The following is a 23,676-nucleotide window of genomic DNA, read 5'->3' as shown; positions in this document are numbered from 1 at the left end:
ACTGTTTAAAGTGTTATGGGCATTCCATTGCTCAGCCCAGTTGATTTATGAACACATCAAATGCTCCTTAACAATCAATATCTCATTAAAAGTTGATGGTCTTTGGTACCTGGAAAGACAACTACAGATGACATGTTTAACTGGGCTGATGGTTATCTACCTGATTCTATTGCATGAATGCAAACCCAAATACATCTTCAGTGGGCCACTGAGTCTATCAAAATAATTACTTTATGGATAATACCTTCATTCTTTCTGAAAAAGTTCTGTTCCCAGAGTCATACAGATTCTTTTTGCTTTACTTACTGTAAGCCTGCCTTTATCCTACTCCGATCCTATCCTATCCTATCCTATCCTATCCTATCCTATCCTATCCTATCCTATCCATGTCCTTATCCTACTGGTATCCTACCCTACCAAGTGAAAACTAGCTCTACTCATCTTAAAAGAGAGTAGTAAATCATTGTCCACAGCTGTGGGTTTGCCCAGAAGACTGCCAGCAGTGCTACCCCACTTACAATCTACATTTATTTGAAATGATCCCTTAGACCTGTACATGTAATTCAGAAAGGGGACTAAGCATTAATCTCTCTGAATTAAAGCAATATACTGCATTCCAATAAATTATTTTAAAAGACTTAACAGTTAATTGGTCACACTTGGCAAAATCAAGAACACATCTTTCAAAGCTGCAAAAATAGTCTAAATAAAGTTAAGAGTAGATAATACACACAAAGTACCAAAGGGGCCTAGGGAGTATTGCAAGATTCAGATTCAGTGTTCCGAAGCCCATCTCCAGAGATCCTGCCTTGACTGTTAGAGAGTGGATCACAGTAAAAGTCATAGCCATGGTATCTGATAGCATTTGTTAGCAGTTATTAATATTGCACAGTCATTTCTGGCAGCACATGCAGTGTGTCAAATTGTAATTTTCATTAGTCAGATTACTGTAACTATTGGCGAAAACCCCAAATTTCTTGAGCTCACCTAGAACTCCAGCTCTCCCTGCTGGCTACAGCAGGCTTTCATCATACAGCCACTGCTGTGGGGATGGGGAATCAGCTCTGGATAGGACTGATATGTACAGCATTGATCTCTGCAGTCTCCCCCTTTGGAGAGGGGCAATCAGGAACAGCCACAGCAAGAGTGCACTTCTCTCATTACCCTCTGACACCATCTGTGGACAGGATTATCATTCAAGAAACAATTGGGCTTCTTCACCGATGCCCCTTTGGCCTGACAGCTGGAGTGACTGATGATGATGTGGAAAGACAGCAAGCGCCCCATTCCTGGAGAGTAGTGACTGTGACACCAAGCAGCTTTGCTGCTTCCCCCAACACTGACACCTGCAGTTTTTCATTAAAAACATATAGACTAATAATTAAGACATTTAATCTTCCTAATCTTCACTGCTATGTAAACATAACTCCTTCAAATAGGAATATATGCCTGCATTATTGGGTGAGGGCCTCTGTAAAGATTATTAAGTGTTTAAAGAAGCAAGTCAGACTTGTTTGAAAAAAGGCTGAACTGATATTATGAATTATAAAAAGATGTAACAAATAACTTGGTATCAAGCAGCTGACAGTTCTCCCAGCAATGCTCTTCTTAGAAATGGCAGAGGTGCTGAATTTCAACACTTCTTCCAGTATAGTCACTGATAAATAACTATATCACGATGAGCACTGAACCATGCTTCACTGGGGATGTAAACTCTACACATTCTCTACCCTTTCAAGAACTAAATGACTAATTTCTATGTATTGTATAAGATTGAAAAACTGTGGAGTAGTCTTTATGGTAGACATCATTTGGCTCCTAGGATTCATTAAAATATCTTTGTATTATAACACAGCTGAGCAGCAGCACGAGCCAAGGAATTTAGCAAATTTACCATGGAGTTCCTGTCAATAGCAGGACTCCACAGTTGTCACATTGATGGAGTTAATGAAATTCATGGTTGGGGCAGAGACAATCACACAGCTGCCATCAGCCACCATCTCAGTTTTGACAAGCAAGACAGGATTATTATTTTGTACCTGTGCCAAAGCAGATAAATAAGTTAAATTTTTATGATTGCAGCTGATATTATGGAGTAGAAATGCCCAGAAAATTGATGTAATCTATACATACACAAGACTAGTTTTCTATGTTCTGGCTTTCTTATGAACATAGCCTATGTGGTCATTTGAGTTTCTGCTACGAACCTACCCTACAAAATCCCCACATTACACTCTTGCATACTTGCCTTAAGATTTGGCTGGTGTCCTGGCTTGTTTTAACCTGGGCAGTAGAATAAATTCGTCCTGCTTCCTTCCAGCCCTGGGTGCCAGACCCAAGGATGCTCATGGTCTCCCCTCCATCCATAAAACACGAATGGACAGGGTGATGCACTGAGCCTTCAAGCCCTTGGGCAGCTCTGGACCAGCATCACTCCCAGGAGGAGCTGGCAGAGGACTGGCATTCCCCCAGGCAGAAACAGAAAGGATGAGATGAGGATGTACAGGTGCATTCTGCATGTACCACAGAATATCCTGGAGGTGCATTTGCTGCTTTCTGTATTCAAAGTTTACAGGACAAATAGCCTCTGCAGGATGACACTGCACTCAGTCCTAAGAACTACCACAGCTGGACTAAAAGGAGCAGGATCTTTGTGTCCACCAAGCTAGCGCGGATTCATTTTTTTAGAGATTAGGGCCAATGTGGCATGTAAGCCCTTGATACTGTGACTGCTACTTTCTTGCTTGTAGTTGGTTTTCTATTAAAAGGCCAACATTACATTTCAAATCTCTGCTCAATGTAGCACAGAAATAGTTAACACAGTGGGAGTAAAGAATTCCCTGCCTGCAGGATGCTTTTCTACAGTTTCTGCTATAATTCATGCTCCTTCTTCTAAAATCTCAGTGGAGAAATGTATTTAAAAGGAAGCTACACAGATTTCTTGTCCTGATGCAAGCCCCAAGATCTGTGCATGGGCCCTCTGAACAGAGTGTGAAACTGTTTGGGGCAGGAATGTACTGCATCTCTTCTCCAAGCACCTTCCTGAACAGATAAACCAGGTGGCAAATGGGCATTTGCCAGAATGGATAAACAAATTCAGTAAAACTCAGAGATGTTCCTGTTAATAGTTTCTTTTTCCTTTGATCAGTTTGATTGTCATAACACTAACTTTCTTAATGCTTATAACACTTAATTCTTTTCACAGAAACAACTTCGCTCTTAAATGGCAGTTTGGGACTGCAGTTTCCCCAAAATGCCTCTAGCATGGCTATGCTGATGTCTCATACATGAACCATTCCTTATTTTATTCCACAAAAACATGACACTACAGACATGCTTTGCTCTTGGCTACTGTATTTATGATGATTCTCTTGTTATATACAACTGTGGTGCTGAATCATTGCTGGCTATTGGAAACTTCTCATCCTTCAGCAAGGAATGCCTTTGAATGGCATCAATAAGTACTGTTCAAAATACGAAAAAGAAGCCCAGCCCTTTCAAGAAAGGACAACCAATATTTTTCCTCTCTTTATCTATTCAGGCACACATCAGTAATAATTAACTTAGGACTAGCATAACTTGATAGAGTAAAAAAGGATCTAAAAAATTATAAAGCTAAAAGAAACCTAGTTTCTTGACATTAGCATATATATATTTTTTTAAAATAAAGATTTAAACCAGGGTCAGTATTGACTGTGTATGTCCTTAGTTTTTAAAAACAATCTACCTTTGATTATTGAAATTCACTGCCTGGCACTAATATTTCAGGCATGTAACTAGGTTACAGATAAATAGATTTCATAATAACCTTCTGTATCCAAGTAATAAGGCTGTGATGTAGAGACTTAACAATAAGCTAGTAATAATTTTTTTTTACTCTCACAAACCCATAATTTCACTTAGATAAATCAGATAATTAATTATACCAACTGCAGAATATCTATTATGATTTCACCATCTTAACAGAACACTTTAATTAATAGTTAAAGAGCAACTCTAGCACTTTAGGCCCTCAAACTTCAATGCAGGGAGCACTTAGTTTCCGCTGAATGCAACAATGACAGAGGCCTGTCATCAGAAATTACAGCCATTGAAATTTGACCCTAAGTAGTTTAAATTTTATAGTCTCCTCAAATTTAATTTCTGATTTTTTGCCTTCTAACCTTACAAAACACAGTGATTGAAACAAATTGTGCATATTCTGTCCAATGTACACAGTAAAGGTAACAAGCATTGAGAAGTACTTGTAATCAGAGCAGAAAACATATAAGGAGTTGTGGTAAGTCCAGCACTAGTTTTGTAGCTGAAATATCTTGTCCTGTGTTGACATTTGCTTATTTCTGTCTCTAGAGATGGGAAGAATTGCTTGCACAATGTGCTGTCTCTGTTAATCTAGTTATGCATCCATTGCTCCATATTCTGCACAGTCAGTAATTTTCTAGAAACATGAGCCCAAAGCACAGCAAGCAGAAGGGGACAGAAAAACTCCTCACTATGTGGGCACCCTATCAGTGGCCCAGACATCTTTTAATTTCCTGGGAAAGATCAGGCTGCCAGTGGTAGACATGACTGCACTCTGCCTGAGGTCCATCAGATGTATGTATGACACCACTGAAAAAGGGGAAGAACTGATTTTTACACTCCATTGCCAGTGCCACCAGTGCCCATGTGGTGGTGTTCAGCTACAGTTTTCCTGCAGCAAAACAAGTGGGATGGGCAACATCAGTCTACTGAGGCTTAGCCTGTTCTTTGGCTGTATGCCCTCCTTTGGAAAAATCCACCTTTTCATTCTTTGGATATTACAAAGGATGAGGGAAAAAAAAGGGAAATGGGCCCAATTTCCTCCCGATCACTCCTGCACCATAAGAACAGCTGCATGTTCCAGGCTCAGAACAACCAATTTAATCTTCTTGTGAGGAAAACAAAAGAGAACTCCTTGAGGAAAGTTAAAACTCATACAGGTGCCATAAAATAGGTACTATATGAGTAATAGCCAGAGGAGGAACTTGCTGTATATATACCTCCATGGAGGAAGAGCTCCATTCTCAGAAACCATTAGAGATTCTGCGTAAGTAACACACAGTACAATGTTGTGGCTGAAAGCAAAGCTCTGTTCACACCAGCCCCTGCAGGGACAGCCCATGCAGCTTTTTGACCTGCCACAGGCTGGTGTGGCCATCACACAAACTGCAATCCCACCTCTCCTCAGTGCCAGCTCCCGCCGCCCTCAACTCCTCCTTGATGCTGGCCTCACCTGTGTCCAGGTGGATCCTGCTTTTCTTCAGGGCAATACAGACACACAACTAATCTAAATTTTAACATAGAAGACTAGTATCCCTAGAAGGTGGAGAAAATTACTGCTGCTGCTTTAGCTCCAAAATAAGAATTATAGAGAGAACTGGAGGTAAATAACACTCATCTGTACTTAAGTTTTGGGTTTCAGTCAATTTTATTTAAATCTTTAAAGCACTCTGAGCAGCACTGCAGAATTAATGGATTTGGCAGGTAACAATTCTGGCATGAAAAGCTAAACTCAAAGCACACAGCTCTGCTTCTTCCTGATCAATGTAATTGCATTCCGCAGGAGCCAGAGGCTTTGCACGCATACACCTCCCACTACACCCAGTGCCAGAATGCTGCAGCCCCAGCCTCCAGCTCGAGAGAGGAAAGCACAGTGAGCCAGCAGTGCTGGCTGGGCTGTTGGCACAGACACAGGAGCTGAAACACTTCGTGTTTGAGGACCAAAGACAACCCGAGAGGTAAGAGCCACCACTGTGTTGCTCACTGGAGAGCAGAGCTCCCTCAGGGGCTGGGGACATCCTCATTTCTCTGGGTGCAACACAAAAGTGGGACTTGGCTGCCACATCCCCAAAGTCTCAGACACCTTCATGGAGTGGATACTGGTAAACTGACATTCTGCACATCCCCGCATTACCATATCTGCATATTACCCCAATTGAAGCTCACTAGAAAGTTACTATTTTCTGACATCAGTATTTTTAAGGCTTTCAGAAATAAAATTGAAATCCATTTTGAGTTCACTGTGCTAGTGGCTTAAGGAGTTCCTTTGAGTACCACTTAAATGATGGAAATTGTCCCAGATCCGTGGGACTGTGTTTTTCCTAATGAACGTCTAATTGCCAACAGTCCAGTATTTCTGCCCTTGACTCCAAAATCCAAAATCACAGAAACATTGAAACTCTCTGGAAATTCTGCCCAAAGAACAAGTGGGCAAAAGTTACACAAATTCAAGGTTTCCATTCCAGTCACTTTCAGGGTGCCTGGCAAGCCACTGTGTCAGGCAGCACTGGTTCTGCCTGTAATGATTCAGGTTTCTTTTCACCCGAGGTTAAAAATGATGCAAGATTCCTGCAGGCAGACCTGCAGGAATCCTTAACTTACCTTATGGGAACTGCAGACTGAACAAAGGCTTGCTCACCATGGCAGCATATAGAAGATTATGTATTATGTCTTGTCATACAAAAGTCCTTTCCATCTGAAATCTAGTAGAATTCCTAGCCTATATAAGAGTGTATTCAAGGCACTTCTCCCCATCCAGCACCTCATCCCTTCAGTGCACACAGTCACTAAGGAAACTGCTTATATGCAACACACTGGGAATTGTGTTCACATCTACTGCCTGAGACTGGTGTAAATCAAATTCTCTGCCGGTGGATTTAGAGGACCAGAAGCAGAATGAGAAGGAATGAGAAGCAGAGCTTAACAGCATCTCCCACTCTGCTCCTGGGCCAGGCAAGCATAGCAAAGCTGTGGTCATCTTCCTGCTCCAGGAGAGACATGCTTCACATGACATGGCCTCTCCCTACTAATCTCACAGCAGAGTCCTGGCAAAGCCAGCTTGCATTTTGGTGAGGAACTTGAGGTAGGCAGGCAAGATGGTAGTAATGGACTATTGTCCATAGGTAATGAACCATTAACATATCATAAACATCCATAGGTAATGAACCATTAATATAATATCATAAACATTCGTCATCATTAACAAACTGTGCAACACAGTCAGGAAAATAAGTTTTATTCTGAATTCTTAGAAAAATTCAGCCTTATATTTCTAACTGCAGGTGTAAAGGGTCTCAGAATAGTGCAAGGAAGATGTGACATATCTGGCTGTCATCAGAATGAAAGATTAAATTCTCTCCTGGAATAGAGATTACAGATAATCAAGCAAGTTTAATTGATAAATTCTGTGTTACCATACTAAGCTGCCACCTATGTGTCCAAATCTGGAATCAAATCTTCCATACAGAGCCCTCAGATTTAAACAACTCATTGTAAAACATCAGTTCCTCACATTTCCCCATTAATTGCAGAGAAGAATTCAGAGAGAAGAGATGGCTATAGAGGAAGGATGCTGCATCAGGCTGTTGTACTCCACAACACAAAGAGAGAGAACTATTCCTGACATAGCACATGCCTCTGCTCTTTCAGTGTTTGTGTAATTATAGCTGAGTCTTTTGAACATTCAATGCATCTCACATAAAATGAGACAACCACACATTGTGGCTTAATGAAAATAACTGAAGGAAATGTACCAAATTATTGGTTACTGGGCAGCTGCTTCAGAAATGCTTTCTCCCATCTGTTTTCTCCTTCTCCTCATATCAACTCGTTCAGCCTAATGCCTATAAAATGCTGAGCCAAATGTTTCAGGGCATCTCTAAACTCCCCAGCCAGCATTCATGAGTGACTTCAGCCACCTTTCCCTGGATTTGGAAGCTCCAGGAAAGACATGCTCGTGTGTAAACATACCTCACTACACAGGGCATGATGAGAGCAGAGACAGATACCACTGCAGTCAGTACCAAATATTAACAATTTTAAAAATATGTATATATTGTTAATTCAGCCTCTAATTATGACAGTGAAACAGCTTGTATGTGAAGCCTGAAAGAAGGAGGGGTTTGGCTACAGAGACCCAATCCCTGACGAAAATGTAACCAGGCAGCTATTGGTCAGTGAATTGGGAGGTAACCAATCAGAGCCAATCAGGTTTGAGTGTGGATTCTTTTGAATCAGGTATATAAAAGCTGTGTAAGGCATTAAAAGCTCTCTCTGCTGCTTGAACCTTGGAGTGTTGGGTTGTGTCTCCATCTGCCCTGAATATAACACCTAATAATAAAATACCTGTCAGTACAGGGTCAAGTTCTCCCACCTTAAGGTCTCTCATTTTCATGGACTCACTGAGTGATTAGATAGAGCCACATTCATGAATGTCTCTCACAAGTCTGCTCCCAGAGAGTCATCAGACTCAGTTCTTGGATTTGCAGACAGATAACATACAGAATATTTCCAGCTGGAGTAGGTCCCTCTGCTCTCACATGAGACCTCAGGCATTCGCCACAGCAAAGGATTGCTGCAGGACTTAGAAGATTGAGGACCTTGTTATAGATGGGTAATGCAATGGTTAGCTCTCACAATTTAGGGATTAATATTATGTGTATGTTAAGAGAAGTTTTGTTCATGTAAAGTTATGTTATTGTGATATGTTCTCCGCATAGCCCTCTTTCCCCTCCCCCTTGTATTGCTGTCACTGGATGGCCTTGGTAGCTGGGGCATTTAGGGGAGGGCAGGCTTGTTACTAGGAGATGCAGCATGGCAACACCTGACCTCCAATGAAGTTGCTAGACAGTGATCTCCACCAATGGACGACAGAGAGGAGTTGACTGACAGACTTTGGGAGGGGTTAGGGTTACCTGATGCAGCACCTCAAGTATAAAAGGTGGAGCAGCCATTTTGTGGGTGAGCACATGGTGGTTTAGTTCCATGCTCCCAGTGCTGCTCTTTCTCCTTATTCAGCCATTTGTTGTATTTGGTATGGTTTAATAAACCTTTGAAATTTAAAAGTGAGAGATCTCACAATCTGATCCAGTAAAACCTATTCATCTGCAGCTTTTGCAACAACATGAGTAGCAGCAAATATATGTGGCATGTGTGCCAATCTGTCCGAAAGACCTGCCATGGAACCAGATCTCATACAGGAGCAGCTTGGTGGGACCAGGTCTGGGCTGGGACTGTCTGAAACAAGTGTGCTCCATGCCCACCCATCTCTCAAGGCGTTTCTCCTCTCAAACCAGCCGCCACAAGTGGTATTAAGATCAACCAACATTGACAAAGTTGCTCAGACACAGGAATAGCAAAGCGATCAGTGGTTGCTGGCTCCATTGGGTAAAATCATTTCTTGAAAATCACACCTGGATAGGCAGCATGTTACCTAAGGAGAGAAAGACACTTTGCTTTGCCAGCCATGCTGTATGTCTCGCAAGCAGGGCAACATCTCATCCTGCTGGTCTGGCTTAATCGAATGGACAAGCAGATGATGGAAATCAAGTCCCCCAGCTCCCCAAGGAGCACAGGAGAGCCAGTGTTTGTAGGAGTGCATGCAGCGAGAGCCGCCAGCCAACTCCACATTCCCTGACACAGAGCTCAGCCCAGTAATTTGGGTCACATGCACACTAATTCTGTCCTAATTTACCGAGCTAGCAAACTTGCAGAAGCAAACAGATGTACTTGTTTAATTTGTCTTTTCCCCTTAGCAAGAAGAGTGATTATATTTCTCTTCATTCCCACTAGAGCTATCATAAAATATTAACCTCAAGCCATCCAGTTCCACATTATAATTACCTGCAAAAATTGCTAACGGATATTCTTTTGCCATCAACATGGCAAAAGCTGGTTAATCTTCTGGGAACCTATTTTTAATTAAACACCTAATACAGTATGATAAATATTGGAAATATGCACCTCTCCCCTATTAAGAATGTGACTTGATTTCCAAAATGTGCCTAATCAATTCAAAAGTGACAGCAAATTTACAGTGGCAGGAAATATTTAGGGCTTAATATTTCAGGTAAAGATTGTTTTAGTGATTCTATTAGAAAAAGGAACAAATGAGCGCAAATACAACACAAAATCCTAATTCAGCTTAATATTTAACTCCAGCCTTGGGTTTCCCTTCTCAGCTGCTGGCACTGACCAAGCACACAAGTTTGGTGTGCTCAGTTCTGGACTTCTCCTTTTCCGTCATGATCTTCATTGGCAGTTTTAGGTAGCAACATTCTCCTGATCTATAAATGCATCTGCCACCTCTCAGACAACATTACAAGGTCTGTGACAAGCTCATGTAAAGCAAATAAACATTCACAAAACTCTGCCTTTATAGCATCCCCATCTCTTGCCTACATTATCAGTCACATAGGAAGTACAAGAAACTTGCAGAATCCTGTTTCTGCATTAGCCATGACAGCAGTGACTCCAGTTCCATGGCAAGCCATGGGCACCAGAATGACTCCTGATTGGTCCTCTGACACTGCGGGAGTGTGTGGTGGACCACAGCAATTTGTAGTAATCATGTGTTAACTGAGGGCAATGATCAATCCCTCCAAAACCCAATAATAATTCAAAGGTGTATTTCTTACTAATATCTGTACTTTCAGTACTTTGGCAAACCTTTAACAGAAGCAGATTTTGGGGCAGAAAACACAAGGAAACTTAATACATGGTTTCACCTGGGCCCTTCTCTGCAGTTTATGTGTCTCAAGTAAGGAGAATGGCCAGTGCATGTGTGGCGATTAGGCCCACAGAAATAATGTATAAATTATGTACAAATTGCTGGCCTCAGTTTTGTTCCAGCAGTGTGTGATGCCTTTCTCGGGTAAAACAATGCTAACTTCTCCACATTCAAACAATAATCAACTGGGGCTCTAAGGACTTGCAGGGTCCTCATTGCTACTGTTTTCTTTGTCAAAAGAAAGCATCAGCAAAACAAACAAACAAACAAACAAAAAACCCAAAACAACAAAAACAAACAAACAAAAAGACAAACAAAAAAAGCAAACAAAAAAACCCACCAAAAACCCAAAAAAAACGAAGGAGGCAAAAAAAGTATAAAACTTTTCACTTAGGTCAACATCTCAAAAAAAATAAAGCTACCCCAAAAGACCCTGTGCCACTGCACTCACCTCTTCCTGCTGCAAGGACTCATAAGAGTCAAATAAGTGGTGCAAGCTCTGTGCCAACACCAGTTAATCATCCCTGGTCATGTTGTGAGAACAAGTCTTGAAATCAAATTTTCATCAAATTAATGGGTACTCTGGGAAATGGTTGTTTCTCTGGGAATTAATGGCAACTGGCATGAGGGGATTCACCACCTTCAATCCATCAGCAGCAGTCGAGAAAAAACAGCTGAAACTTTTTAGGGAAGCAGCACATATCTCACTCTTGGGTCTTGTAATTGATCCAACTCAGCCCACCTTCACATGAGCAGATCATAGGGAAACCTAAACAGGACACAATACACAGACCATGGGAGAAATGCAAGCATAATAAAATGAGCTCTGAATTCTGAAGCCAAATAGTCACACAAACATGGAAACTGCTGCCACAGCTGCTAACCATAAAGAAAGTTAATGTTCCATTGCTCAAGCACAGTGTTCTGCCATCCCTGCCTTCTTATAACCGCTTTGGACACCTTCACACCGGTTCCATGAAACACTCTAGCTCCCAATAGATTTAGGAGGGACAGTTTAACTCAAGACAGTGTCTGCAAGGGAATGTCTTCCCAGCCATACAGAGCAGTTCTTCCATACACCAAAGTCCAAGGGATTGCAATCAGCCTGGTCCTGACATTGTATCATGGCATGGCACAAATATCACATGACAGCTGACCCAGTGCAGAATAGCGTTCTTTAAGTTTTCTTTTTGCCTGTGGCTTCTCATTAAGCACTTTGAAGTCCTCATTATATGCCTTTCATCAACGTAGCTTTTGAGGATGAGGACTTTCTTGCAAGTTGGGCTTTTTGATCAACTAAAGCTTGCACTGAATCAACTTCAGAAAACAAAACGCTGTCCCTTGCTTCTCCCTGCCAAACCAAGCAAGGAAAAAAACCCTCAAGAAAACCTTAAGCTCTACCACTATCAAGTACGATATATGCAATTTTATGGAAAGAAATTTTATTAAATCACTATTTTGCTGATCTCCTGCAGTTGAGCACTGTTGGAATACACATTTACAAATAAGGCTTTGGTCTTTAAGTTGAAAGAAAAATTGTGATTTCTCCCTGCCTCTGATTTCCACACAATTAGCTGAGGTTGCAACTCCTAACCAGTGCAACTTCACCAGTTCTTCCCAAGGCGATCATCACACAGACCTGAATGTCAATGTCCCACTTTCAGCCCAAGCCTGATTTTCTGTTTCTTGGAAGGGAATGAAAATATGGGACACTGTACAGGTTTTAATTGCTACTTTTCAATCAAGTGAAATATTACCACCAAAATTAATTCAGTAGCAGGGAGTAAGCATTGGGGGACCCTGTCCTGTGTAATTTGCTGACATCTGAAGTAATCACTGCTATTAATATTACAGTGAAGAACATGTCACAAGCTTAAATTCATCACTTCAGCATGTCATTCAGGGAACATGTGCCAGCAGGACTGATTGCTCTTTCCTCCTCAGTCTCTGGTCTTAATATTGAAACCCCAACTGCAGTGCAGCAACCAACATAAAAATAACATCCAAGTGGCTGGGCCGGGTGTATGGCCATTAGAGGTTAGTGATAAATGTTCAACAGAGCTCAAACTGGACATGGAGGTCTAGTCCTTCCAGAAACCACTGCCCATTGTTAAATGAGGGATAGGGAGCTTCTGTGGTTCCACAGTACAGACCTAAAGTACAGAGATAGAGCAGCCAATGCTCTTTGCCTGATATATAAATTTTCCATTTTGGTTTGTAATAACAGGAACAATTAGCCAACGCTCTTTGCCTGATGTATAAATTTCCCTTTTTTGTTTGTAATAACAGGAACAATTAGCAGAGAAAGGGAGCAGAGGGTTGTTAAACTCACACAATGTAGGGATTGCTGCTTGTCTGAGGACACATTCTCCACTGGCATCACTAGGTGTTTTTTTGCACTAAGTAGTTTATTTAGTTATTATTTTGCACTGGGTGATTGGAATTTTGCGCTTAGTAGTTTTATATTGCACTAAGTGGTTTGTTTGTATCACATGGTTTGTTCCATTCTCCCCTCTCCTCCAAAGCCCTTGATGGTGGTCTTGCCCCAGGTTGGTTCCTCCCGTCACCTCCCCATCAGTTGTATCCCATTGGCTGTAGTCCCTTCCCTCCACCCCCCTTCCCTCAGGTTTAAAATCTCCTGCCATGAGAAACTCTTTCTTCTCCTGGACGGCTCCATCCCAGCCTCTTTCTTTCCTGAATAGCTCCTTCCCAGACATCCTTGGAGTGGTTCCACAATAAACTGTAGGACTTTTAGTCCCAAGAAGAAAGAGTGCCTCTAGTCTTTTGCTTTTGTCCTTGTTGGTGAAGCTAGGGTCAAGAGCTAGTCAAACCAGACCCCGATGAGGTTCTCAATCCAACAACTTAGTGCCACAAAGATCACATGACTGGGGAACAACAAGGAACAGAGAAGGCCCAGCCAGGTCAGAGAGACACAGTGGCACTGTGTTTTCACTGGCCACAACCTCATAAGACCAAATCCAGGCCTCACACCAGCTTGGCTGGCAGGGTCTTCCTTGGCACACGTGCAGTAAACATTCTGGTTCTGGAGGAGAAGAGTAGGAGGTGGATGGAGGGCACTGCAGGGATGGCAGCATAGCTGGAGAAAGTATTCACTGTCAGGGGAGCCACTCCTGCCCTGGCTTTTGTTTAGCAGCACGGAGGAGGGTAGCAGCAGTGGTGACATGACTGCAAAACCTTGCAAAACACTCCCCTTCTGTCTGCTTTTGCTGGAGTCATGCTAACAAGAGTGTGCCTGCATCCACCTCAATAACCTCTGTGTGCTCTGCAGACATGCTGATAAAATCAGACACTTAGGCCTTATCTCACACCTAAGTGTTAAGCTGTTCTGTATGTTCTGACATCTTCTTGCAGTTAGAACTACCCTCCTCCAAAGTACACTTTTCATTTGTTCTGAATTAATTTTTCTGTTCCTGATTGAATTCCCTGACCTAATAACATAGCAGTATCTTATAAACAGAGAACAGCAGTTAAATAACATTGCTGTTCTTTCAAGGAGAACAAATGTGAAGAAATTAAAGACAATGAAGAGAATCTATCTAAAGCTATCTTTGCAGAGTAGCAAACTGTTATATATCAGACATCCTGGACACCATGCCCTGTGCTGGGGGGCAGAGGGAGGACATTCTCCTGGACCAGTTGTGATCCAGAAGCATCTCCTGCCAACTTGGGCAACAGTGCTGACAGATGGAACATGGTGCTTGTCAGTACTAACATAGTTGGCAAAGGGTTTCAGCAAGGGATAGGAAATCCACTTCAGTCATTATTCAGTGCTTTTGAATATAATTCAAGAGATAGAAGTCATCGCTTCTCTCATGGTGAAACCACACTACTGTGCACTAACCTATGTTTATCAGAGAAAGAAAACAGCGAGAAAACTCACAACAGGATCCCAGATAGGCCAGAGCAGAGAGGCTCCCACCTCTGGCCTGTGAGGATGGCTTGGCTCTCCCTGTGAGCATTGTGGGTGCTACAGGGGAAAACAGGCATGGAAAAACCAATCTGGGAAAAGAAAACTGAGATTAACTGAGGTCTTTGTTCTGAAGAAATTGAGAGACTGATACTGCACACTAGGAGTTTTAAGCACCGGAACATTCAGAAGGGAGAGAGCTAGGTGCCAGTGCAAAGCCTTTGGAGCACATAAATGTGGTATTCACATATCCTCTGAACAGAGAGAGACATAGACTTTGTCAGGATTTTCCTGGGGAAGGCTGTGAGAAAGCTCAGAAAAAGTATGATAAACAATTTTTATCTCCACTTGCTGCATCTGTTGTTGTACACATGTGGAGTGTGTTATGGAGATTGTTTACCAAAAGATAGTTTCTTAATTGGACACTGGTGATGGTGTTTTGATTGATTGACCAATTAGGTCAAAGCTGAAATGGATTGTTTGGCAAGGGCGAAGGGATTTTTCATATAGTAGTATAGTGTAATATAGTATAGCACAATAAAGCGTTTGATAAGCCTTCTGCAATCCTGGAGTCAGTGCACATTATTCCCCGGTCAGGGATCCACTGCCATAAACCTTACAATTATGTGCATTCTAGTAGGTATCACCCAGTACAGACTTTTTCCTTTCTGAATAATTGCCATATAGTTTAACTTTTAAATTATTTTATCCAATCCTTTTCTGTGACATACAATGCACTTATCTCACTGTTGGTCTTGGTGGCTCAGGGCTGCCATTCTGTATTGCACTCTGTAGGACTCTCTCTCACCATTCCAGGGTTTTGGCATGCAGAGAAGTGTTGGCAAGTAGGCTGCAGACCAAAGCAAGCTGGACACATGCCTAGGGGAAGGGCAGTGTTTGACACTCTCATTATTATTTCATATTTTCTTCTGCAGAAAATATCAAACAGCAATTCACTGGGAGAAGGACAGTAATTGTTCAGATATCACATGAAAGAAATATCAGTCTGGCCTGGACTAGATTATGTGGGACAGTATTTTATTAAATATTACATTACATTGCGGGCAAGTTAAGACATTGATTTACTCCTTGTATTGAATTTGTTTACAGTAATGAATGTATTGCTAAATCCCCAAAGGCCCCAGCATTTTCTCTCACCTTTATTGATCAACTGTTTATAACTTTGAAACTATTTAAAATCAATTTTTAGTGATTAATGTAACTTATTTTCTAGTTTTAACACAGCGTAGGCAATTAGCATCTGTAGAGCAAGGCCCTACCTAATCAGAAGTAACACTACTGGAACTGCTACCATTATCTTGTACATTGGTCTATATTTCAGCACAGAAATCAGTAAAAGGGTGAATCAACACTTACTGAAGCACATTAATCTCTCGGGAATTCTGTAAAACATGGAGGATGGTCTAAGAAGAATTAATAGCTGCTGGCAAATTTCTTTATAATCTTTAGAAGAAGTGTATGGAAATAACTGGGAAAGTGTGATTCTTAATCAAAAGCAATGAGCATAATTCTTGGCTCCTGCAAGGCAGCCAAATAATTAATAAAAACCTAGTGGTGTGGGAAAATCATTAAGGAGAAAATCCCTCCCCAAAAAGGACAGAGTACAGAACTTCTGTAGTGAACACAAAACACATAGTCCCTTTGTGAGGTTTATATGCTCCAAAGGCTTTGCACTGGGACCCAGCTGTCTCCCTTCTGAATGTTCCAGTGCTTAAAACTTAAGCAGTGCAGAAAATGCTTTTCAGGAAGTCATCACAGTGGGGGCTTTCAGGAGGAATGAGCCTCAATATTGGCACATGGAGGTAACCTCAGAGGGTTACCCCAAGCAGGGTCAGAAGGACTTTGCATCATTTTTGATTATTGCTGGGCTTTGAGGAAAGCTGAAATGTGAAAGCCATAAGAGCAGTGGTAGCTGAGGAGTGGGAGCCTAGGGATCACGTTATCTCAGGTGTAGTCCACCCATTTTCCCTTCAAACCACCTACCTGTGAAAGAAATCCCTGCTCTCTTGAGCAGCTGCAATGGAAGGAGTCACAAGTTACCTCCCCATAGAAGGAACAGAGACGTGGAAAGATGCAAAAAAGAAAGAGCAAAACACTCAGAGAAAGAAGAGAGGATCAGGAATACAAAAAGAGAAGAAAAGGAGAAGAATCACACAGCAGGAAAAGCAGATATTTGAAAAAAAAAAGTTTAGAAAACAGCAGGAATTGACATCAAGAAACAATTAGAACAGTGCTAAAACACCTGGAGACCAGCCCAGACGTTTTGGCAGCAGGACAGCACCCCGTCAGAATCTGCATCAGGAATAACTTCTCCACCAGGACCCCTTTATTGCTCAAAATACAACAGTTTTAAAGCTGGATGAGCAGAATGTGTTTGAGAGCTTTATTAAAGGCCTCCAGAGATGTCCTATGCAGATAAAAGCTCACTAATCCTAAGCAAAAATTTCAAAGCCTACAAATCCTACAGGAAAAATTCAAAGCCTCACGTGCAGGGTGACTGAGCATTTGCCACACCAAGAGAAACATCCCACTACTCAAAATGCTGCTTTATCAGCCCACAGCCCATGTCTACATGATCAGTGGCATAGCACTGTCATCCTCCACATCATCCAGATACATTTACTTTGGTTATTTATTGCTTTAAGAAAAAATGTGTGAGCTTTGATGTTGCAGTACAAGCTGACTTGTACTGAACATTAATCTGGCTATATAAAAAGAAACCCAGCCCAGCTCCATAAACCAGCCTCTAGGCTGACTGACAGATGTTTCAACCAATAACAACTCTGCTAAAATACACACATTTGACTGGTTCAGAGGGTGCGGAGATTAGACCGATGACTGTTTAGAGCCGAGAGCTTTAAATTGCCTATAAGAGTATGCTCTGTACAATAAAACAGGCTGTTTGGCGGATGTACACCAGAGGTCTGGTGTGTGTTCTGTCTCAAACACAGCCCCACGTGTCACATGGTGCTCTCGCTGTAAGGACGAACAGTCCAAGGTTTGCCCGCAAGTAGAGCAGAGAGGGACACAGGGCAGAGCCTGAAAAGCCTGTCCCCACAGTAATAAGCTGGAAAGAAAGAGGTGGGGAGAGCCCAATTTGCAGCAGAGGCTGCAAGAATTACAGCTGCAGTAAACACTGCAAGAATAATAACTGCAGCAAAGGCTGCAAGAGTCACTGCCAAAGGGCTGTGTGAAATAAGAAACCAGAGAAGCTGAAAATAGAGGAAAAACCCCACTGAAGATACGGGAAACTTCATTTCCGCGCAGGACCACCCAGTACTAAAGGTATGGAAACTTCTTGAGGAATGGGACCTAGACTATGATGAAAAAGCATTATTAGCATTAATAACATGGGCTAAGAACTACAGATTAGACACAACTAAAGAAGCTGCTTTTGACTTTAATACCTGGGCACAAACTGGTCAAATTATAATCCAAGCAGCTTCCAGAGGCGACAAAAACGCAATAAGCTTTATAAAACCATGGAAACTTATTTTAGATTTAATAAGACTGTTAAATACTGAAGCATATGGCAAGGAATGGACACCGGACAGCTGAAGTATTTATCTCAGTTTGAGCTGTCACCAAGGTTTCCTCAGTTCCCTGTACTTTGCTGGTTTTCCACCTGGGTAAGGGGATGGTGCTGTACACACTGTATATCAAGCTAAGGAAGGCACAACTTTTGGGTTGTACATCTTTGAAGCTTCATTGTTGACAAACAACCGTGCTCATCCTGAGCATGGTGCACAGGAAGAGAATAAACTAGCAGCACAGGAGAGGAGGGAGTTCTGCCCTACTACCCCAGCACATCCTCACAGACTCGAGTCACCTTTGAGATTTTTGACAAGAAGTAAGATTAAAAGAGATGTGTCTGGAGGATACATGGAGGTGGTTGAACTGAGGAGGAATAGTTAGTGTTCACACTTTTGTGCTGCCAGTCATACAGCATCTAAGAATTGTTCTCCTGCATATGCTAGCACATGGATGAGATGGGAAGCATCAGCCTCTAAAGCTCCCACCCAACCTGTTCTAACCTGGCTGCAAGGGAAACAAACTCTGGTGCCAGCTGCTTCTTGAGCTGTTTCAGCCAAACTGCACAAAGCCTTCAGTAACACTGATGGCAAAGCCTATCCCCCTTATCCTCTTCCTGCTTTCAGAGACCACCCCCTGCCATCCTCAGGTCCTAGTTTTGGTAAGACTCAGCGGTTTGTTGATGCAAGTTAACTACTGAAAATAAGATATAGCAGCCATGCTCCGCAGTCTACTAGCAGTCCAAAGCTGAAGGAATTGGATGACAGTGAGTCTTTTTGGTAGCCTAACAATGGGCTGTATAGCATGAGTTTGGTTTTTTTCTCCTATGTATTATAGCCACACTTAACATCAAGCAATGGAAAACAGATTAGCAGGGAGGAGGAGCACAGATCATTTCTGTGTCCAGACAGCTGATGCTATGGAGCTCCTGCTGTGATCAGTCACTGCCTCCACCTGACCTGTCTCACATGGCTTGTGACAATAATAGACGTCAAGGTTTCCAAGACCCAAACTCTCTCTTTATATAGGGGCAATACAAGAGTCCAGGCTTCATCAGGCATTGCTGCCCCAGAGAGTTCCTCACCTCCGGTTTGTGAGACAAAGCACTAAGAACAAGGCAGTGTGAATAATAAGAAAAGCAAAAGGCTTACCAAATGGGTCACTTTCTCCTCCAAGTGAAATCAAGCCTCAGAGCAGCTGTACAATACGTAGTTTATTAGTGTTGATCCAAAAGTTCATACTGCCTGCTCTAGCACCTATCCTACCTGCTTGCATGCTTTTACAGCCTCTTTTGACAGAAGCAAATTTTTCTCCCAGCTTTTCTTGACCAAGCTCACAGACCTTAGGATTCCCTTTGCTGTCCTGATAACATTATCTGCTTTCCTCTATTTTTTATTTTTCTTTCTGCATTTTCTTTTTGCATATTGATACCAAATAACTCTTCCCTTGACTAAGATTGGGGAACATGCAGAAACAAGCAGACACACGCTGATACTGGAAATTCATGCCATTTTTAATAGAAAAAAGTTTTGCTTCTTCCATGAAGTAATTTTGAGTGTATCTACAGAAAAAATTCTGAGCTGGCTTGTGCGGCACTTGTTTCTTATACTATGTTTAAACTTACAAACACACATAAACCCTGGTGAGGTAATCTTGAGTGTCCTAGAAAGAGATTAATATCATACCTAAAAAAAAAATAAACATGTGGGCTCCTGACACTAGCTTCTATACTCATATTCACAGACGCAGTTCCTTTGTAATGCATGTTCATGACCCCTTCCTCATTCTGTCCTAACCTCTTACTATGCTCCCTAAGATTACACCAGTGCACTTTGAGGACACACAGGGCTGTAATTTAGGCTGGAACTTCCTGACCACCTTGTCAGTCATCTCAGTCTCAGTCCCCACCAGTGGCTTCCTGAGACAGGCTTGTGCTGGGCATGACAGTGAGGGAGTGAAAAAAAGCATTTTGCCAAGGGCAAAACCATCATTCGCTTTCTCCTCTTTTTTTAGCTTCTCCCTGAGGTTTAGGAAGTGGTGAAACAGTGGGGACAGACCATCATATAAAGTAAGACTGGGCCTAGACCTTGGGCTTCTTCTCAAGAGAGCTCAATAAAGTAAACCTTCATCTTTTGAAGGCTTAATGTCTTGAGTTCAGGCAAAATCTAATCTACTTATTTGAAAAGGTGAAAAGAGAAAGTGGAATACTCCAAGACAGGATGAATACTTCTGAGCCTGGGTAGCTGCAAACTTTTCTCAGTATTAATCACTCCTATTTCTGCCATGCTTGACTAAAGAAAAAAAAGAAAAAGCTACAAACTGGGACAAATATTAAAACCATTTGTCACCACAAAGGCTATACTACAGATAGACAACATCCTTGGATGAAGGCAATAAAGGTTTTTGAAACAAACAAAAAACTTGCTGTTCACTTTATAAATTTATGACCTTAATTCAATAATACTTCTCTATAAAATAAGTGGTGCAGTTTCTAAGCAGCACATGAATGATTTCCTGAACTGTATGTGCAATGATTTCACCAAATTCACAATGGTACCAGGGCACTCAGCTCACCCCAGGATCCCAAGGCCATTATGAGCAAGGATGGTAGTTACAGCCTCAGGCAATGCTGTTGCTCTGCTTAAGATGAAACTATGTATGCATTGGTAGTTTGGCAAGGAACAAGAGAAGCTGTGTGCCTATACATCCTGTCCTTTGGGATGCTTTCTCTACATCATGCTGCTCACAGTGCTGCTACGGACTTCTATATAGGAGAACTGAGTTATAATCTAGGACACAGTCTACAGCGTATACCAAAACTATTCATTAATCATCAGCAATGACTGCATTTGGCACAAACCACACATGAGCACGAAAGAACAGCTGTAGGTACAATACCTCCACACAGGCAAAAGCAGTGCAAAAACCCAATGGCTTTCAGTGTAATTGCCCATAGAGCAAACTGCAGCCCAGCTATGCCCAAGCCTGCAACAATGGGATGCTTTTGGCACAGCTGGCAACACAAAAGCCCAGACCATGTAGAGGGCAAGGGAGAACAGAGCAGGATTGAGAGCTGCACAAGGACATGTGCATGAATTCAAAGATGCAGAGCAGGAGGCCTGCCAATGTCCTCTTGCAGAAGATGGTTAGATACTAGGCAAGTTCAAAAGAGATTTTGCTTAGTGATTTAATAGCTTCTTTTTAATGCAATTTACCCAGTCAATGGCTAAATTTCTACAGGCTCATGCAGGTAATCTACTAAACACTCACCCTCTAGAAGCACTTGCCAGACACTTTGGAAAAGCAGCTGCACCAAACTCCTCCGGCTTCCACGGGACCTGGTAAATGCAAGAGGTGCAGTTGGAAGGTTTCTCCGAGGAACGCCAAACTGCACTTCACACATGCATGCAGCACAGCTGCCTTCAGCAGCCACAATCTCACTGCTGAACTTCACTCTGAATATCTACTGCTGGTGGATTTAATTACTCCAATCCAACACTTGACTTTGAATTATTTGCTTCTCACTAGCCAAAGCAGTGTTCCTTCCCATTTTTCTATGACAAAACAATCCAAACTGTTGCTGCTGACAATACAGCTAATATTTACAAATAATTACAAAAAATATTTTAAGTTTGTAAATACCTCAGTAAAAGATGACATTTACAGATAAATTTACAACATAAGATGTGAGTCACAACAGACGAAATTCCTTGGAGAGCTGATATCTACAGATATTTAAATCACTGTGTAAATCATATAGACACTGCACATGCAGTAGCTCTTTTAACACAGCTGATGTGATGATTTCTATTTCATGTGGGAGAAAATGGATTCACCACATGATGCTGTATTCCTCTTCAAATCTGGACAGGTGCTAAGACTGATGTTGGGTGATTTATTGACCCACACACTTGCTAAAGCTCTTTCAGAAGACAGTAGCAGTTTCTGCTGGCTACACTTTATTTTTTCTTTGGGCTTTAGGAATGAAATGTGTCTTTCTTAAGACTACCATTCATGGAAAAAAGACATTTCGGGTTCAGAAGGTTTTAATCAAGAGTAAATTTGGATTCTCCTTTTTGTTCTCTTTTCCACCAGGGAAAGGATAGATCAAAACATGTTCTGTGTTTTACACCAAATACAATAGCTGTAATAAAAAATAAATTATCTCAAATGTTTCAACATATTTTTTAAATTTCTGTATCTTCTGGCACTTCATTTTTTTGTGATCTGTATTAATATTTCAAAAGGACAAAACCCTGTCCTACTTCTGCCTGCCACCCTTGCAGAGAAAAATATGTCCTATTTGGCTTTAAAGGAACCTGTAGAGGCTGCTCAAGAGGAAGCTCTTAAGCAAAGTCCGCTTCTACTCAGAGCCCAAGGCACACATCACGCGTTGTTACACAAGCCTCTCCCTTGCTTCCAACGCCTATTGTTTCAACAACTCAGAAAAATCAGGTGCACGGGGCCCCCTCACCCTCCTTGGGCACCAGAGGTTTTCTATTGCTCACAACGTCAATCCCTACCCGAGCTGGCTGCCAGAGAGGCGCCACAGCCGCACTGCTGGGCGAGACAATCCAATCCTCACCAGCGCACAATGAGCCTGCGCTGCCGCTCCTCTAAGTAGGTTACTGGTACCAAGGGAAGTGAGAGCCTGAGAATTAACCTACGTTAATCTGCTCACTGCCCTCCTGTACTACCAAAGTGTGCAACTCCCGAAAAAATGGGAAGGGACTCTCTGGAGAGAGCAGCGTTGGTAGCAAAGCCAGCCCCAAACTTTCCTGGCTGAATTCATCTCGACAAGATTTGTTAAATTTCTGCACAATTAGTTCATGGCTTCAAACTTTCCTCCTGGACTCAGAGGATGCTGTATGATGTAGGGTAACATTTTTCTAATAGCTGCTGAAGTTTAAAAGCTGAGGTTTAGCTAAAATAAGACATGTAGCAGATTGAGAAGTTTTAATTGAGAATCATAGATATGTTCCAGCTGGTGAGCAAGGAGATTTTGGGAACTGGATTTACAAATCCACATGTCTGTTTTATGAAGGTGCCTAATTAGAGTGCTGCAAAAATAAAGCTATCCAATTTATGCACAGTGTTTTCTTGCACTGCCATGTGTCTGCAGGTTTAGCACTCAATTAGAGTGAACATCAACAGGAGCCAGTAACTCAACTGATTTTCCTTATATTTGTGAGCACTTTCATTCTGTAAATATCTCCATTCAGCATCCAATAAACATCTCTAAGATGGTAGCAGAAGGAAGGTGAAAACTTATCCCTGGTTTTGAGACTGGATTTCATTTACAGGAATTTAAATATCTACTCCTGTTCCTCTAAATTCTCTTTAATTCTGCAAATATCTTACTTATGCTTTAGATTCTTTGCTTCAAAGCTATACAAGCCTGCAGAGACTCCAAGCCTGTGCACTCATCTGCATGCTCCAGAACTGTGTGTCCCAGAAATGCATATGCATGAAACAAATAATCAAACAGTAGGAAAAACATTTCACTCCATTTTCTGGAATATCTGTAATTATAGGAAGGAAAGAGAATATTAGAAAATAGAAGTAGGAAAGAGATCATTTTGGCAGTGTCTCCACATTGATGTGGACCATGAAATGTAAATCAGATCAAGGCTGTCTTACTAGTACAAGAAACATTCAGTTAACAAAT

The 23,676-nt window shown here is 41.8% G+C and overlaps 1 protein-coding gene across 3 annotated transcripts in view; it reads right to left on the bottom strand.

The window, feature by feature from the left end:
• LOC139597541 (A-type potassium channel modulatory protein KCNIP1) overlaps positions 1 to 23,676 on the bottom strand; it is a 176,198-nt gene that overhangs the window by 140,124 nt on the left and 12,398 nt on the right. For 2 of the 3 annotated variants that reach the window (XM_071442971.1, XM_071442970.1), the window contains exon 2: positions 21,279 to 21,346. The exons of the other annotated variant lie outside the window; for it this stretch is intronic. The gene's annotated coding sequence lies outside the window, so the exon portion shown is untranslated. The remainder of the gene's footprint in view (positions 1 to 21,278; positions 21,347 to 23,676) is intronic. 3 annotated transcript variants of the gene reach the window in all.

This window comes from Agelaius tricolor, unplaced genomic scaffold (assembly GCF_023055355.1).
Source record: "Agelaius tricolor isolate 1412-34295 unplaced genomic scaffold, bAgeTri1.0.p SCAF_18, whole genome shotgun sequence".
In the NCBI taxonomy this organism is placed as follows: domain Eukaryota; kingdom Metazoa; phylum Chordata; class Aves; order Passeriformes; family Icteridae; genus Agelaius; species Agelaius tricolor.
The sequence above is the reverse complement of the archived record's forward strand: the minus strand, read 5'-3'. Positions and strand labels throughout refer to the sequence as shown.